This window comes from Triturus cristatus, chromosome 12 (assembly GCF_964204655.1).
Source record: "Triturus cristatus chromosome 12, aTriCri1.1, whole genome shotgun sequence".
NCBI lineage: Eukaryota > Metazoa > Chordata > Amphibia > Caudata > Salamandridae > Triturus > Triturus cristatus.
In genome coordinates this window covers 133084477-133102609 of record NC_140595.1, presented here as the reverse complement: position 1 = coordinate 133102609, position 18133 = coordinate 133084477, and the positions used below count along the sequence as shown (strand labels likewise).

The 18133-nt window shown below is 44.9% G+C and overlaps 1 pseudogene; it reads left to right on the top strand.

Moving 5' to 3' along the window:
- Positions 1 to 6238: 6238 nt before the first annotated feature.
- The window catches only part of LOC146772888 (cytochrome P450 2H2-like), a 76966-nt pseudogene continuing 65071 nt past the window's right edge, over positions 6239 to 18133 (top strand).

Here is an 18133-nt window from a genome sequence, read left to right as displayed (position 1 = left end):
CTCAAAGCTGGCTTCCTGTGCTGCGTGCCATGTCTGTATGCGTGTGGGATGTGTTTTGGACAGTAGTTCGGTGAGCGGACTGGCTATAGATGAAAAATGTGGAATAAATCGCCTGTAATATCCTATAAACCCCAAGAAGGAACGAATTTCTTTTTTGGTTACAGGTCTGGAAATGGTGCGGATGGCTTCGATCTTATCAACTTGGGGCCTGATGTGTCCTTCTTGTATGGCATATCCCAAATACTGTATTTTATTGGTCCCTAAAAGTGATTTCTTGGGATTGATTGTGAGGCCGGCTTCCTGTAAGGCTAGAAATATGACTTTGAGGTGTACTAAGTGTTCCTCCCAGGTGTGGCTGAAAACTACAATATCATCAAGATATGCGGCTGCATACTTTTGGTGTGGTTTTAATACCCTGTCCATTAGCCTCTGAAATGTGGCGGGGGCCCCATGTAACCCAAACGGAAGTACCTTGAAGTGGTACAGGCCTGATGGTGTGGAAAACGCAGTTATTTCTTTGGAGGTATGCTCCAACGGGATTTGCCAGTACCCTTTTGTGAGGTCGAGGGTTGACATGTATCTAGCTTGTCCCAGGCGTTCTATCATCTCGTCTCTTCTGGGCATTGGGTACGTGTCGAACTTAGTGATCGCATTCACTTGTCTGAAATCAATACAAAAGCGCAGACTACCGTCTGGCTTTGGTACGAGTACAATTGGAGAGCACCAATTGCTCCGGGATGGTTCTATGATCCCTGCCTGGAGCATGTCCTCCACTTCCTTTTCTACAGCCTCCCTACGGGCTTCCGGAATGCGGTACGGCTTTTGTTTGATAATTGTTGGGTTCAGAGGTACTATTTTATGTTGGACTAGGGATGTTAAACCGGGTTTTGTGGAAATCAAGTCTGGGTAGATGTTGGTCACAGCGCCTAGCTCCGTTTTTTGTTCAGGGGTTAATATGTCTCCGAAGGGAACAGAGGGACTCAAGGGGTCCTGAAGTGACAAGAGTGGTATGTCTAACTGCGGGGAGCTGCAGGCCATCAAGGCGGGGTTGGGTGCTCCAGGGGGCTGGGGTTCCTCCCACTTCTTGAGGAGGTTTATATGGTATATTTGTTTACCCCCTGTTCTATGTGGCAGTAGTATACTATAGGTGACAGGGGTGATTCGTTTGTCTACCACATACGGCCCTTGCCACTTCATTAACAACTTGTCTTCTGTGGTCGGGAGTAGTAGAAGAACCTTGTCCCCTGGTTTTAATTCCCTAAGTCGACTGTTATGGTCATAATATCTCTTTTGTGTTCTCTGTGCTTCCTGCAGATTCTCATGTACAAGACCCCATAGGTGGTTTAACGACGTCTTTAAGTCAGTAACATATTTCAGTAGGGGCTTCCCTTCTTCCTCTTCCCCCTCCCACTGTTCACTGGCCATGTCCAATAAGGTTCGGGGTTTTCTCCCGAACAGTAGTTCAAATGGGGAAAACCCCGTGGATCGTTGCTCGTGTGTCCGCAAGGCAAAGAGAACCAGCGGAAGCTGACGGTCCCAGTCTCTCCCCGTATCCGAGACGACCTTGCGGAGTAGGTTTTTGATGGTTTTGTTGTACCGCTCCACAAGGCCGTCTGTTTGTGGATGATAAACTGACGTGCGTATTTTCTTGATCCCGAGGAGATCACAAATCTGGCTCATCATGTGCGACACAAACGGGGTACCCTGGTCGGTCAAGATCTCAGAGGGAAAACCGACTCGGGAAAAAAGTGTTATCATGGCTTGGGCCACAGCGGGAGTAGTCATACGCGACAAAGGGAAGGCCTCGGGGTATCGACTAGCATAATCGATGATAACTAGTATGTATCGGTGACCACGTGACGAGGGAGTTAAAGGCCCAACTAAATCCATACCCACTCTCTTAAAGGGAATGTCTATTATGGGGAGTGGTTGTAGGGGTGCCTTAGTGACGGGTCCAGAGCTCGTGTATTGGCATCGCACACATGTAGCGCAGTGTTTTGCAACATCCCTGTAAACCCCAGGCCAGTAGAATTTTTCTAACAGATACTTCAGTGTATTCTCCTTGCCGTAATGCCCACCCCCCATCTTATTATGGGCTAACTGGAGTACATGTTCCCGGAAGGATAGGGGAACGAGCAGTTGAGTCTTCTCTACTGAGTCTCTTTTTTCAGCTCTATATAACAAACCCCTCTTTACAATAAAATAAGGTCCTACCTGATCTGGAGGCTCTTCCTGGACCTGTTCCCAGGCATGCACGAGTGTTTGGTCATCCCGTTGGGCTGCCCGGTAACTATAAGGAGGTGTTCCATCGGTATCTGCAATGGAAAGGGGAAAGGCATTCCTTGATACTTGCGAACAGTAAAACCCTTTTTTCTCATTACGCCTTTCCCTTCTGCTTTTCTTTTCTCGAGTTTCTATGGCTTCTATCTCTGCGGTGCGAAAAGGGGCTTCATCTAGCCATGTGTGGGTATTGTTCTTAGTTCCCTCTATGTAGTTATCAAAGTTTGGGTGGTCGGTCCCTATGATAACGGGTTCTGGCAAAGAGGGGATGACCCCTACCCGTTTAAGATGTGGGTCGTTATCTACGTCCAGGATGACTTCCGCCGTGGGGTACGACTTGGTATCCCCATGGACACAAGTCACCTTCACTTGTTCAGTGGTTTGTAATTGGTGTTCCCCTATCAGGGATCCGTCAACGACTGTGACGTGGCACCCTGTATCTAACAGGGCCCTTTGTTTCTTGCCATTTAAATAAACCTCCGTTCTGTAGCGTTGAGAGCCTCCCTGTGTTACTAGAATTCTGCCCCTGGTGTACCCTACCTCCATGGGTTCAGCGGGTGATACTCGGTGGGGGCATTGTCTGGCTATATGGCCCCATTCACCACAGCTGAAACATTGGGGTCCTTGACCGCTGGCACCCGTAGAACTAGGGGGAGGTTTTGGACTAACGCGCAGGGGTGGTAAGGACCTTAACTCGGGCCTTAGGGGAGGTCTTATGGGGGGATGTAACTGGGGTCGTGAGATGGGAAACTGAGACTGTGGACGTGTAGTGCCGGATCTGAAATCTGGGGCCCTATGGAAGGCACACGCTATTTCCACTGCGGAGGCTGCAGTGAGGTGTGGTTGTTGTTTCACCCATGACTTCGTGGTGGGGGGTAGGGCATCCAGAAACTGTTCCAGGAACACCTTTTCGACTACTTCCTCCATGGTGGATATGTGGGGTGTCAACCATCTGTTACCTAAGTCCCGGATTCGGTAATACAAAGCCCGAGGATTATCCCCAGGATTCCATTTCTCTTTCCTAAACTTGGTCCGATAATGTTCTTGATCGAATCCTAATCTTTCTAAGATCGCCTTCTTGACGTCTACATAGGTAGTAGTCCCATCGGGATATGCGGCTTGTAACTCTCCGGAGAGAAGTGGCGCGATGTATTGGCCCCACCTCTCTGGTGGCCAGGCTGCTGTGGATGCCACTCGCTCAAAATTCAGGAAGAAATAGTCAGGGTCTTCGCCTTCCTTATACTTCTGCAGGACCGTGCTTGGGACAGTGGGATGGACCCGGGTATGTACTATGGCGTCCGTGAGTCGTAGGATTGCAGTGTCCTGAACTTGCTGATTCGTGGCAGCCACTGTTGCCTGATCCTTAAGAGCTCCCTGTAACGCCTCTCTCTCTAGTCTAGCAGCCTGTAGTTGTTGTTCAAACACCAGCTGCAGGTGTCTTTGTCCCTCGGCCAATTGTGTAAGGACATCCTCAATAGGCACGGGTTGTGTCATGTCGTCGACACACCGGGATTAGAAATCCCACTTCTGACACCACTTTGTAAGGAGGCTTGAGGGCAGAGTAGTGGTATAGAAGGACAAGCAGTCAGGTTATATGTCTATGAGAGGGTTACTGTTTATTTGCCACAGTAAGAGAAAGACAGTCTATGTTACACCATAGGCTCAAAGGGAAATTAATATTCTCTTCCAAGAAGTTAGGATTGTCCTCTCCTTGTTTCAAAGGGGTATGGGTCCAGCCACCACTCTTTACTCTTGGTTGTCCTGGTCCTCCCTCCTCGGGTCTGGCTGTCTCTAGGGTTCTCCTCACCAGGGTTGAAAAACAAAGAACAGAAAATACTCGGGTTAGGCTTTACCCTTCCTATTCTTTAAGTTGTGCCACCTTCACCATAACGACGTGAGGGAGGGAATGGGGATGTCAGGGAGGAAACCTTCTAAAGGTTCGTGAGGGAATAGTGGGCTCCGGTAGGGTGTGTCTTCTAATAGGTATTCCAGCTACCCCACCAAAAAGACCCTCTAAGCGGCACTTGCCTGAGGCCACGACCCGTGTACCGGGCCGCGGCAGCCGGACCCGGGGCGTCCTCTCCTTCTCGTGAGCCGCCGGGCTTGAAAGCAGTAAACTCCTGTTCTGTCGTCGCTGTGGGCTCTGGGACACCTGCGCTGGGGTCTCCGTCCTTCTTCTGTCGTCCCGTTCTCAGTTGCTCTCCGGCAGCGCCTCCGGTCCTCCGTTCTGTAACTTCGCTGTCCTCCGCTCTGGATATCCGTTGCTCCGTTGTCCATTCACCTTCGATCCACTCGCTCCCCGTCCTGCTCCTCTCGACCTCCTTCCTGATTCCGCCCCTCTTGTGCTCCATTGACGGCTGCGTCCTGACGTCACACGTTCCAAGGGAGATTAGAACGCGGTTGATATCCGTTGTTTTCCCCATGGCTCCGTCCGGGTTTTCCGACTTCCGCTGAGCCGAGCCGTCCTCCCTCTTACAGGAAGGTAACCCTTTGTGGGGGAAACGTTCAACAAGACTAATGATGGGACGACTATAAGAATACGAGTGGTTTCCTACATTACTGGTGGTGACAGGGGTCCTCTATGAGACATAGGAAAGGGACCCATACGTTTTGGTAAGAATGTTTGGTTACGCTTGTACTAAGTAATCAGGATATTTTGTTTTGTTTTTGTCTGAATACCAATCAGTCTGAATTATTCATTGGATAGAGCGGACAGATTAATAACTTGATACCTACAAGTAAATGGGTTCTCCCGCTCCCAAAAATGGTTGCTTTATAGGCACCTCCACAACTATGATCATCTTTTTAATCAGTAGCATATGGGCCACATCTATGGCCGTATATTTAATACATTGAGTACGAGACTTCTTTAAATGGAACATGTGTTCTTTGGTACACAGGTGTATCAGTACCTTAGCGCTACGACGTTTGCCTGGCCGTGACAAATTGATTACGAGCGTGGGGAGTGTTCGAGTCATAAGAAAGAAAATTAACACATGGAACACTGACCTTTTAACGCTAGGACTGACCAATGCGAACAAGGAGTGGTCCTATATTTTTGATTCAATATATATGGAGAGAGACTCTGTTTTCCAATGAGGTTAGTTCCTCGCTATGACGTTATGAGCACACACTAATCTGCTACCATACTGCAATGTATCTTATACTCCAATAGGATCTGGATGGTTCTTTTGGTGGTGGCTCTCTTTACTCTATTGCTAACATTTTCTTCACCAGCTGCATATATGTGGTCTTTTCTTTCTTTTTTTATTTATTGACACTAACCCCTCATTTGTATTGAGTGTCAATATATAAGGAATCGATACAACACAAATATATGTAAATTTGTCTTTTTTGTATGGATGTTAGCTCTTTGTATGCTTGTATACCTAGAGCAAAGGGATTAGAAGCAATCCAACACTTTCTTGATACAAGAGCTGCCAATATTTATGAACATAATAACATGCTTATGGACTTAATATCCTTGGTCCTGGATAACAACTTTTTCCTACATGAAAACAAATGGTTCAGACAAAAGATGGGTGTGGCAATGGGTGCTAAATTTTCACCCTCTTTTGCAAATCTATACATGGGTCTATATGAACTAATACACATCTGGAGGGAATGCCCAAACATCTATAGTGAGAACATCATTCTGTGGACTAGATATATAGACGATGTTCTACTATTTTGGTCTGGAACTGAGAAATGTCTTCTGGACTTCATCGGTTATTTGAATGAGAATACGTTTAACATACAACTTACGTATCAATATGATACTAAAAGTATCAACTATTTGGACACTACACTATATATAACAGGACATAAAATTAGATCTAAGATGTTCCGAAAGGAGACAGCCTGCAATGCGGTGTTACACGCAACAAGTGCGCATCCACCAACACAGATCAAATCAATCCCTTACGGGGAAATGATTAGAACAAAAAGGAATTGTAGCATGGACAATGTTTTTTTGGAGGAACTTGATAAACTAGAAATGAGATTTAAAGATCGGGGGTACTCAGGACAAGTGTTGGCTTCAGCTAAAGAAAAGGTAGCTAAAATTCAAAGATCAAACCTCTTATGTAACACACAACATAAACAAAAAAAGAAAAAGGAGGAACGGGGTAGAAGACCAGCATTAGTAGTACCATATAGTGCGGCTACGCCAGACCTTTTCCGTATACTTAACAAACACTGGCACATCCTTAAGATGGACAGTACCATAAAAGAGAACATTTCCCAAAGGGCCACTGTTATTCATAGCAGGGGGAGGACGTTAAAACAGACTCTTTGTCACAGTTACCTCAAACCAGTAACCACTACTACTTGGTTACCAGCACCGCCCAGCGGTTTCCACAGATGTGGACAGTGCAGCATTTGCCACTTAGCCAAAAACAAACTGGTTCTGTTTAAATACAATACGTTAAAAACATATAAAATTCAGGACTTCATCACCTGTAATTCCAAATATGTTGTGTACTGTATAGAATGCTGTTGTGGTAAAATATATATAGGTAGCACCATACGTCCTTTAAAGGAATGTATACAAGAACATGTCTGAGCCATCAGAAATGGGAATTTGGACTATCCTCTGGCAGCACACTACAATCAATCACACATGAGTGAAGGGAAAATTAATATTCAGTTTCATGGTATCGAAAGTTTAAAAACATCTAAGCGAGGTGGTAATCTTACCCTAATGCTAAAACAGTTGGAGAGCAAATGGCTAATTAGATTAAGAGCCATTGATCTGGGGTTGAACATTGACAGGGAACTGTATACTTTCTTGTAAATAAGTAAAATAAGCTGATAACAGAATAGGACATCTGTCGATTAAATATGTGAATTACATCTGAGCAGCAATATAAGGATTACATACAGAGCAAAAATGAGGGAATACACTGCTCAATTGTTTTGTCAAATAGGCCTACATGCACAAGGATTAATAACTAATGTTTGTGAACACGCTATAGCAGGTTCACATTATCTGACTATGCGTCCCAAAACCATGAATAATATTGTTCCAGTACCATTCATTGTATAAATAAATGTGTTGATCGGTATCACCAACCTGTGTTAGTGCTATTAGAGGACTATGGTTGATTGTAACCTCACTAATACTTATGTACACTTTTTTTACACTTTTTTTTTTATACTCTGCTCACGGGGCTACAAAAACTGGGTAGATCTGCACATTGGAAAATAATTATTTTATATACAGTCTTTGTCATCTTGGCTTGGAAAGTATACTTTTTCAAATTCGCTCCGCTGTGTCTTTTAAACAATAACATAAAACAATAATTGAATGCCATTGTTTCATCACGAGAAATACACTGAGACTGCTCCAAAATGGCGCGATCCATAACTTGTTGAAAAGCTTATACTCAGTCCGCTTTCTATGCTCATTTTGTTTACGTTGACACGCCGGGCACTTTCTTAGATAAAGGGAAAAAGGACTAAGGTCAGATTAGTGGTCGGTTCTCCTACGGAAGTCGAGACGATGTTACGGGTGCCGTCGACAGGTATGTTGGATTGTTTGAACTTAGAAAGCAGAGTTTCTAACCTTGAGTACAGCGTGTTTTGATATAGTTCTACGGACAACTAGGACGGAGGTACCGATTCAATGGTAATCAGACCAATACTGGGTTTGGTTCCTAATACTACAAGATGTTAATGTAACAATGACTTTGCCATTTATTAACAGATATTAAAGTAATTATGCTCTAACCATGAGGGAAAACGAGACATTTCTGATTGGGTAACGTTAGTACTTACTCAGGATTCTTTATTAAACCGTTGCTAGTGTGGGCTAACTACTCTGCGTGCCTATCATATCTATTATCCATAACAAGGACTAGGTTTAAGTATGAGCTATACCTCATAACTATTCACAAGGTGTGTCCTACGAGACCCTCTAATGACAAATTATGTCCGGTAAAGTTTTTGTTTATGTGGTGTCCACAATACCTTAGACTTATAGGTCACTACACATGGTTTTCTTAATTCATTCTAGGTTTATCACGACATGCCCGATAAACTTTTGTTTGGAAGGTAACCCTTTGTGGGGGAAACGTTCAACAAGACTAATGATGGGCCGACTATAAGAATACGAGTGGTTTCCTACATTACTGGTGGTGACAGGGGTCCTCTATGAGACATAGGAAAGGGACCCATACGTTTTGGTAAGAATGTTTGGTTACGCTTGTACTAAGTAATCAGGATATTTTGTTTTGTTTTTGTCTGAATACCAATCAGTCTGAATTATTCATTGGATAGAGCGGACAGATTAATAACTTGATACCTACAAGTAAATGGGTTCTCCCGCTCCCAAAAATGGTTGCTTTATAGGCACCTCCACAACTATGATCATCTTTTTAATCAGTAGCATATGGGCCACATCTATGGCCGTATATTTAATACATTGAGTACGAGACTTCTTTAAATGGAACATGTGTTCTTTGGTACACAGGTGTATCAGTACCTTAGCGCTACGACGTTTGCCTGGCTGTGACAAATTGATTACGAGCGTGGGGAGTGTTCGAGTCATAAGAAAGAAAATTAACACATGGAACACTGACCTTTTAACGCTAGGACTGACCAATGCGAACAAGGAGTGGTCCTATATTTTTGATTCAATATATATGGAGAGAGACTCTGTTTTCCAATGAGGTTAGTTCCTCGCTATGACGTTATGAGCACACACTAATCTGCTACCATACTGCAATGTATCTTATACTCCAATAGGATCTGGATGGTTCTTCTGGTGGTGGCTCTCTTTACTCTATTGCTAACATTTTCTTCACCAGCTGCATATATATGGTCTTTTCTTTCTTTTTTTATTTATTGACACTAGCCCCTCATTTGTATTGAGTGTCAATATATAAGGAATCGATACAACACAAATATATGTAAATTTGTCTTTTTGGAAGAGGACTTTTTTAAACTAAAATTGTGTTTTTAAACATTAAACTTTGTATAGTTATTGTTTTTATGTGATTTGTAATATTGTATATTTGTATCCATTTGTTACAGCCTTGAAAAAGTCCGGATGGACGAAACACGTGTCGGCTGTTATGTGTTGTAATGAAATTTGGACAATTCAAGAAAAGAATAATAAACAAATGACAATTAATGAAATTCTTTGATTTGTTTGTGGACTTTAAAATTCTCTTTGACTTTTTTGATGTATGAAATTCTTGTAGGACCAATACCTATAATGTGCCTCAACTGATGTGTAATTAGTGTGGTGACCTTAGTGGAATATCCTTTGGGCTTCTCTACGGGTCTATGTTTTTCCTTCTACAAGCAGAGGGGGAGGTTAGGTTTGAGAGCACTATAGGCTGAATAGGAGAGAAAAAAACGTACAGATAACTATCGTGAAGCCAAAACTGGGAAAAAAATAATGTGGATGTGCATGTAAATTCTGACAAACTGCTGCTTAGGTTCATGTGTGTCAAGACTTATTTACCCATGTCTTCTTCCATTAATTTTTAGCTATACATATATTACAAATATTTTTTTTTCAGAAAGACACATATGTCATCAGTGATGTAATATCTGACGTCATCAGCAGAGGATTGTGGTCGCGTGAGTTATAGTTGCCTGCACTAACTATAACAGGGGAATTTCAATGGTTTTTTACGAGTGAAATGTCCAGCTAACTATAACATGTGTGAAACCTATGGTTTTTTAAGTGAATTTGCAAGGTTTTTTAAATGCTAATTCCTAGCTATAACGTGTGTGAAACCTATGTTTTTTTTAGTGAATTTGTACGGGTTTTTAAATGCTAAGTTATGTATTTATTTTATTTATTTTTTGAAGGTTTCTCACCGTGCGCGTACCCACTTAGCGCACCGCGCGCCCACGTTACGCAGTTCGCGGAATTTTTCCGTTTATACCATACGCGCACGCTACGCGTACTCCGCGATTTTTCGCAAAAAAACTAAAGGAAATTTTGGCCCTTGGGGGTCCTTCTGGGACCCCCTGACTAAGGCTAGGGGGTCAGGAACTGTCCACCCTGCCCCCTTTTCACGTTCTCCACCTTTGTTTTTCACCCCCTCAGACTGCGAGAGACAAAATGGCGGCCGACACTTCCTGGTTTTGACCGATTCGAATGTTTACTAAGATCTAACAACCAATCAGAATCGCGCTCGCGCACGGCAGCATGCGCGTACGGTAAGTTTTACCGTAGGCGCACGGAGCGCGCTTATAGATATATATATGCTTTTAAATGCTATTTACTCAGGAAATACTGAACAGATTTACACCAGACCTGCAAAAGGCACATCCCTGACCTGAGGACTACCTCTCTGCCAAATTCCAAGTAATTCTGTTCAGCCGTTCGGGCTGTAGCTTGGACTAAAGGTCCTATGGAAAAATGCATGGGGAAAACGCGTTTTGGGACCCCCCCCTTTTTCTCAGCCCCCGCTTGACGAATTCCCCCGAGACTGTCAGGGAAGGAGCGGAGCGGAGCGCCCCACCTATTTTGAAAATTTCGCGAGGATTCGTTAATCGGCGCCAAAGTTATTCCAAATAGAATGTTGCGGATTTCCTATGGAAACACGATCCTAACTATAACTATCTACTGGCGACCGCCAGTAGATAATATATCTATATATACTCACAAGAGCCCCCCCCACATGCCCCAGGAACCACCACCTCCCCGGGGCTTTCTAAATGAAGGGAGGTGGGCCGCACAGCCCCCCTCCATGAGCCCTCGATGGCCCTGGGGACCGCCACACCCCAGGGCCGGCTCCTGCAGTGTCCTGGAGTGCCCATCCCCGGGACACTCCTGTTGGCTATGGCAATGCGGGAGCCAAGCGGCTCCCGCCCTGTCATAGCAAACTCTGCTTTGCTTCATTGAAGTGAGAGCAGGGAAACCTGCCCTCACTTCAATGAAGCAAAGCAGGATTGCTTTTCCACAAGGGGAGCTGCATGTCAGCAGCTCCCCTTGTGGAAAAGCAATGCCGGCTCCGACAGGAGGCGGGAAGCCGGCAGGGAGTCCCAACTGGAGCAGCCAGGCCCCGGGGGATAGGGTCCCCAGGGCCAGAAGTGGCCCGGGAGGGGGGCATGCGGCCCCCCTCCGCAAGAATGTAAATAGTTTTTTTTAAACGGGAAAAGGCCGGCCCCAGGGGATGGGGTCCCCAGGGCCATAAATGGCCTGAGGAGGGGGGTATTTAAAAAAATAATAAGGCTGGCCAGGTTCCGGGGGATGGGGTCCCCGGGGCCAAAAGTGGCCCAGGAAAGGGGGGACACGCAGCCCCTCTCCAATAACAGTCATTTAATTAAAAAAAGGAACCGGCAAGTCGCCAGAGGCCCTGCCCCTTCCCTGCAGCACTGTGCAAACGCACCCCCTGGCGCGTTGTAAGTTGGGGAATTAATTACCCTTGAATACTCCCAGCTGTATAACTGAAGCTCCAGCCTGGGGAGTGCTTGAAAACTGAAGAGAATCCCTGGGTTGTCCTTCCTTTTTGAACCTGGCACACTTAGGGCCAATACTTTGGCATTAGGCTAGTTTGGGGGAAGCTGCTTTGCTTCTGCAGCCTCCCTGTATTTCTTGACATGGTTGGTGGTGGCTCCGCCGTCCTGTGTCCACCACAGAGAAACAAATGTGCAAAATCAAAGAGATCACACAGGGCACTATGGGACGCAGCTCCATAGTAGTGAATATTTAATGAGCCGGGGACAGCTGCTGCCTGTCTGTTTCTTTTTCCTCGCCGCATTGCCTTTTCTTTTTTATTTGGGGTGCCCACCCCTGGATGCCCCAGCAGGCTCCCGGGCAGGCAGCCTCTCCTTTGCTGCCTGCAGAGCCAGGAGCATTCTTCTCTCCTGCCTGCTCCTGAGGGCAGGGTGTTTGCTGCTGTGGTGGCCTGCCGCTCACCAAAGACAAGGGCACGGGAGCAGGGCCCACTGTAGGGGTAGAGAATTACCCGGAAGCGAAGTTCCTCTTGCTCAGAGGTCGCGCCAGGGGTCAATGGTCACATTCTTCTTCAATTCATATCTCGGGTCCCTTTGGGCAAATTTGCTCCATCTTGGCCTCATTTTCCTCCAGGTGGCCTAGCCACCTGGGGCACTTTGCTTAGGCCTTCTTGCCTCTAAAGTGAACTTTGCAAGGGGCTGATTCTATTGGCTTCCTGCGCCACCCTTTGTTTCCTTTGGGCTACTCTCCTCCTTGGTGTAGAAGTTCAGTTCTCTACCCCAACTAGTCATTTGGGGAGGTAAGGGGACCAACTTCCCTGATCCTGGGGAGACTCCACTGATCCTGAGGGCAACTGTAGATAGAGTCCTTAGTCCAGACGGATATCAGGGGGGTCCTCCTTACAGCTGTCCATGACTGCCGCCTCCAGTGACAGTGTCCAGCAGAAAATTACAACAAAGTGAGAGCTCTTCCACTTGTGCAGGGCCTTTTAAGGGGGTGATGAAGGTTCCAGAAGTGAGGCACCTCAGGCCTAGCCTGTGGTGCCACATCACCTCTCCGCCCCTGTCCCAATCTTCCTGCACAGCCTGCTGGGGCATTTCAAACTGGCGTCACCCTGGAATCCCAAGTCACATCTGCTCTGGGGGCCTAAGCTCTGCACCCTGCTGACATGGTGCAATGAATCTGCTTTTCACTAAAAGAACACACCCAACCCCTGCACTCCCTTTCTGGGAGGCAATTATACCACTGCACATTTAAAAATACATTTTGAACAGCACTTCCTAAAGACGAGGAAAGGACACAGCACCTCCTTTAGGCAAGGCAAGAAAAACAAATTCAGGTGCTGTGCAACAACACACAAGTTTATTAATGAACAGTAGGCCAAATATATCAGTAAATGTAGATTCATTAGTATCAAACACTTTTAAATGAACAAGTAACATCTTGGGGTTTATTACACAATGCTCTCTAAACAAAGGCGGTCTCAGATGCCAAATGCACAAGATTATACATATGTATACACAGCAGAGGATTACTCTGGATGTGCACCTCCCACACCACAAAGAAAACACCTCAAATGATCAAAGCCACAAACACTGCTTCTGCATCTTAGCCCACCTCTGACCGGGGGAGTTCACAGCCATGGGGGGGGGGGGGGGGTTCAGAGCTCAGCACCAGGGTCACTTCGACATAGGCACGTCTGCCCTCGCTCCGATTCCAAACTCCCAGTTTCTCAGTCTACAACCCTCAGCTTTAAACACACTAGAAGATTTGTGAAAGACCTCCTCCCAGCGACAGAGGAATTTTACCAGAACTGGCCAAGTTCCAAGCAAGCATCCCCATGGCAGTAAGGAGCTCTCACGTCCCTTCCTCCATTCTCACATCTTCCAGCCTCTATCTTGACGAAGCTCTCACAAGGCCTTCCAGAGTATATTAAACAAAAACAATCGCTCAGGAAAACAGCAAGACCTTGAATGTGAATAACCCAAACAACTTGCAAGCACTGCGGTGCATGCAGAGAAACAAGGCAAAGTCAGACATGAGGCCCTGTCAAAGCCAATAGTCAAAGTCAAAGAACAAGATGACATTAAGCCACGCCAAAGCCAATAGTCAGAACTCATAATTCACATAACCCAAACACCATACACATTTCTGCACAACTGCTTATAACATCACATACTTTATCTCTCAATGTCCTATAGCATCACATACTTTATCTCTCAATGTACAACACCGAGCACATATGTGCACCACCGCTCACAACACTGCACTTCAAGACCAAAGAGTACATTCCACACCTCTCTCTCTCTCTCATACCTTCTGATATTGGCAAGACTGTTCTACTCCGTGACAGCTCCCACTGAAAGACGGCAAGATTACGGGAAAGAAGAGAAGCAGGCATATGCAGGACCGTCCTACATTAAGGCTAGGGCAAAATGACACACTAAAGTCAGTTAAAATGGTGGTAGTTGAGGGCCATCAAAGGGTGCCAAATCACAAGAGCGCCTCTTTTATTGCACATGGTATCTCCCACCAAATCTTCAAAGGAAACCCCCTCTTGTGTTGGCTCCAGAGGTCTGGGTTCCCCCTTTTGTTTACTGGGCTTTGGCAGGCCCATCCCTAGTACAGTACAGTGTGACAGTTGACTGATTAACGCAGATCCTTCCGCCTCACTCTTTTCCTCATCAGGAGCTGAGTGAAGCACTGTTAATTACTACCTCTGTGTGGGAAGGCCTCTATTCCTGCTGCTGGTGAGAAATGTAATTAACTTGGCACAGCAGAGTGACAAATGGCCTGGGCACTGATCCCGAACTGAGCTAGAGAAATTTGACAATCCTGGATGACCCTTAAGCTGCACGGATATCTATTGGGAAATTGCAGAATTGACTGCCCTGTATCGGTTAAACCCCAATTCGAGGTGTCACTGTAGGTCAATGGTAAGCAAAGCTGCACTCTAAGCCTTCCCCATGGGTGAATAATGAAGTGTCATTGCAGACAAGACAGTAAACCACACAGACTTTCCATGGTCAATATCCAGTCCTGCAAAGTCCCCTCTGCACCAGGCTACCTGTGCGCAGTTGACCATGAGAGGAGTCTCCAACCCGCAGCCCTCACATATGTGCACATGTGTAACCAGATATGTGCCCCTTTGCCCTTGCAGAGGCCTTATCTTAAAAGTGGACACTGGGGGTAAACATGCACAGTCCATTTATCATGAGTTTACCATGGGTGAGTCACAGGTTGTGAGGTTCATCCGTGGTAAAAAGGTCACATACCAGGGAGTCAAAAAGCAAAAACAAAGTCCAGTGGATTTGATGGGCATAAGCCATTTCCTTACAAGTCTCATTCCCTCAATTTTATCACTTTCGTGGTTTTTTTAAAGATATGTCTATGGAACTGGGGGCAAACATCTTTTTGGCTGCCAACTTAAAGGCACAGCATTATAAAACCCTGTTTAATTTGTATTTTACCCCAGCTAAGCTGTTCAAATGGGGGAAAAGAGAGTCGGGTGAATGTCCAAGGTGCGGTTTGGGCCCGGCTGATAGCACACATATGTCCTTCTCATGTAATTCTCTCAGTTTGTTAAAATGGGGGTGGATTGAGGAATTTTGGCAAGAAGTAACTAATCAAGTGATTATTATTACCGCACCCATGATGTTATTTGGATATGATAATTGGGCTAAGCTGTCAAGACCCTATCGAGATTTTATATTTATTACAACAGCAGTCACCAGGCTTTTAATAGCTTCAAGGTGGAAGGATAATGAACCTCCGTCATATATGGCCTGGCTCCATAGGCTATTATCCATCCATATGCAGGAGCTGGCTTTATATAAGTGTAAGGGGTGGCGGGCGAAAGAGAAAGGTCATCAGATCTGGGGGCTAATGACCAGTTGGATTAAAAAGGATCGCAGGGTTACCGCCAACAGGCTGGGAATCGGTTAATAATCCTTTTGATTTCAGCTATGTAGGATCTCTCGCCATTTCCTCCCATGCTTTACCTATTAGCTAATAACACAAAGGGGCCCACGACGTCAGCTCAGCCGCTGCGGTAACTGTAATAATTGTTGTCAAGTTGAAGGGGGGTTGGAAGAAGTTGAATTACAGACGTTTCCTTTTTTTTTGTATGCTCCTAATGTATCTTGTTTTTCTTTTCTGGCTGAAACAAAAAAAAAAAAATTAAAAAAATTAAAAACAATTTCAGCACTTTCACCGTTGTTTGGTCCATTATTATTTTTCTCTAAACCCCTCTTGGTGCTTCGAGGTGACCCTAGGGTCGCATGAAGCACTATAAAAACATAAGATATAAAATAACAGCAGTGTCCATCATTCTTAAGAAGAAAGTTGCAACCAATAAGCCAGTGGGTGAACCATGGTACTTTCACTCGAAGGAAGTACTACATTGAAATAATGAAGATTTTCTTTAAAATAGGGTAAATGGGTAGATAATCATGATATTTTAAAATATTAGCAGAGCGTAGTTTGCCTGCAGTAGAGGTGAACGAAGAAGTAGTCCGCTTTAAAGAGAAGTCTGATCATTCACAACAGCAGTAACCTCTGACAGAAGCCTAGATCCCAAGCAGTCAAACAGTCACATTCCCTCCCTAGACCATCCAGATTATCAGAAGCACTGCATAAAAGAAAAATTCTAGGCCTGGGTAAAATGTAAATTACCTCAAAGTAATTATGACATTCAAGAATCTTGCGTGAGAGGAAACCTCAAAATTTCCATTATGGGATTTCATTTAGTTTTCTCCTGCTGAACACTAAATTGCATAAAAATGTTTTGCCTTTAGACATTTTCTGCTTGAACACGTGTTCTAGTAACTCGTGTATGAAAAAAGTATTGCAACAGATGGGCAGTCCACAAATCACACTAAAATTGCAATTTCACAAACCCCTCAGTTTTTGACCAATTGGGTCACGGTATACCAGTTTTGCCTTTCTGAGCAATAGTTATTGAGCAATACACTTGTTGGAGGTTTATATCAAAGGGTGTGTCGCAAACTATTTTTTTCATACCAGTGTGGAATGGCGCAATAGACCCTCTTATACATCAATGTTTCCTGACTTTTCTCGCCACATCCCCACAAGGCAGGCACTCCCTTCCTGCCTCCACCCTAGTCCAAATATGATAACCTACACGCCTTGACCGGAATTTGACACCCATGAGCAGAATTATAAAAGCTGTATTTAGGCTCTGCTAGGCTTCTGGAAATGGGCATTCCCCTTCTTTGTATCATAGAAAGGAGTACCAGAAGTATGACAACCAGTTTGGCAGCTGAACTCAAAATCTAGCTAGTGCTCAGTGTGACATCCTAACTCAATAAAATGAGTGACACTGATTTGGGTGATAGTAACCCCTGACTAAAGAGGTACCAACCTACAAGACTACGGTAGATACTCCTTATAGAAGGGAAAATCTTTTCAGAGGGTTTCGGAGGCACAAAACTACTCACAGAACTTTGATACCCCATTTGTAAATTGGTTATTTGGGATAAATCCGAGGCACGGTTTTAGGAAGTAAGGAAGAGAACAATTTAAATCAACATTGACTGAGCCGATTCTTTCGTTTAGGGAAATATTTTAAGCATGTTTAAGTGGACAATGAGAACATTTATGAGCTAGACAGCAGTGAGGAGCTACGTAAACTTCCCTAACATACATGGTCAACATGCAGTGTAAGATTCTCAATCATTCACCAAGCTACCCAAGCCCACCCACCCACCTCTCCCATACCCAGGTACAGTACTAAATGCGGTATTAGTCCTTCACTCCCCTGTCCAGGTCAGATCCGTGTTCTTTTTTTTTAGCTTCACTCATAAAATAGTAATGTGTGAAGCCTCACTAACACACATGTGATCTGAAGTTTCATCACTTGACTGATGTTAATCCTCTTTTGCATCATTGAAGCAACTTAACAAAAAAGTAACTTCCCTTGTATGATGTCAAACGAATGAATAAAACGTAACTATAGCGGCCGCGCTCCTTTCTTTATTTACTTTGCCAGCATGATCTGCTGTAACTATAGCGGCTGCACTCCTTTCTTTATTTACTTTGCCAGTGTGGTTCGCTTTGACTATAGCGGCTGCACTACTTTCTTTATTTACTTTGCAACGGCGGTCCGCTTTCACTAGCCAATGGCGGCCTCACGGGCGCAAGGGAGGCACGCATTTTGCACATAAGTGCGTGGGGCCGCCATAGGCTAGTACTCCGTACTACCGGATCTCCCGTGCCGTGTCCAACACCAAATGCTTGTTTCATTTGTGAACGGAAAATTTGAGAATACAACAATAGTCAATAATAACTTGTTCTATACAGCACTCCATGCTGGGCGAGTCTGTAGCCCAAATTAGATAGCATGATATGTATTTGTAAAACACATCTTCACTCCTTGGGGTATCATAACAGATGCCTCTTTTACTCACCTCA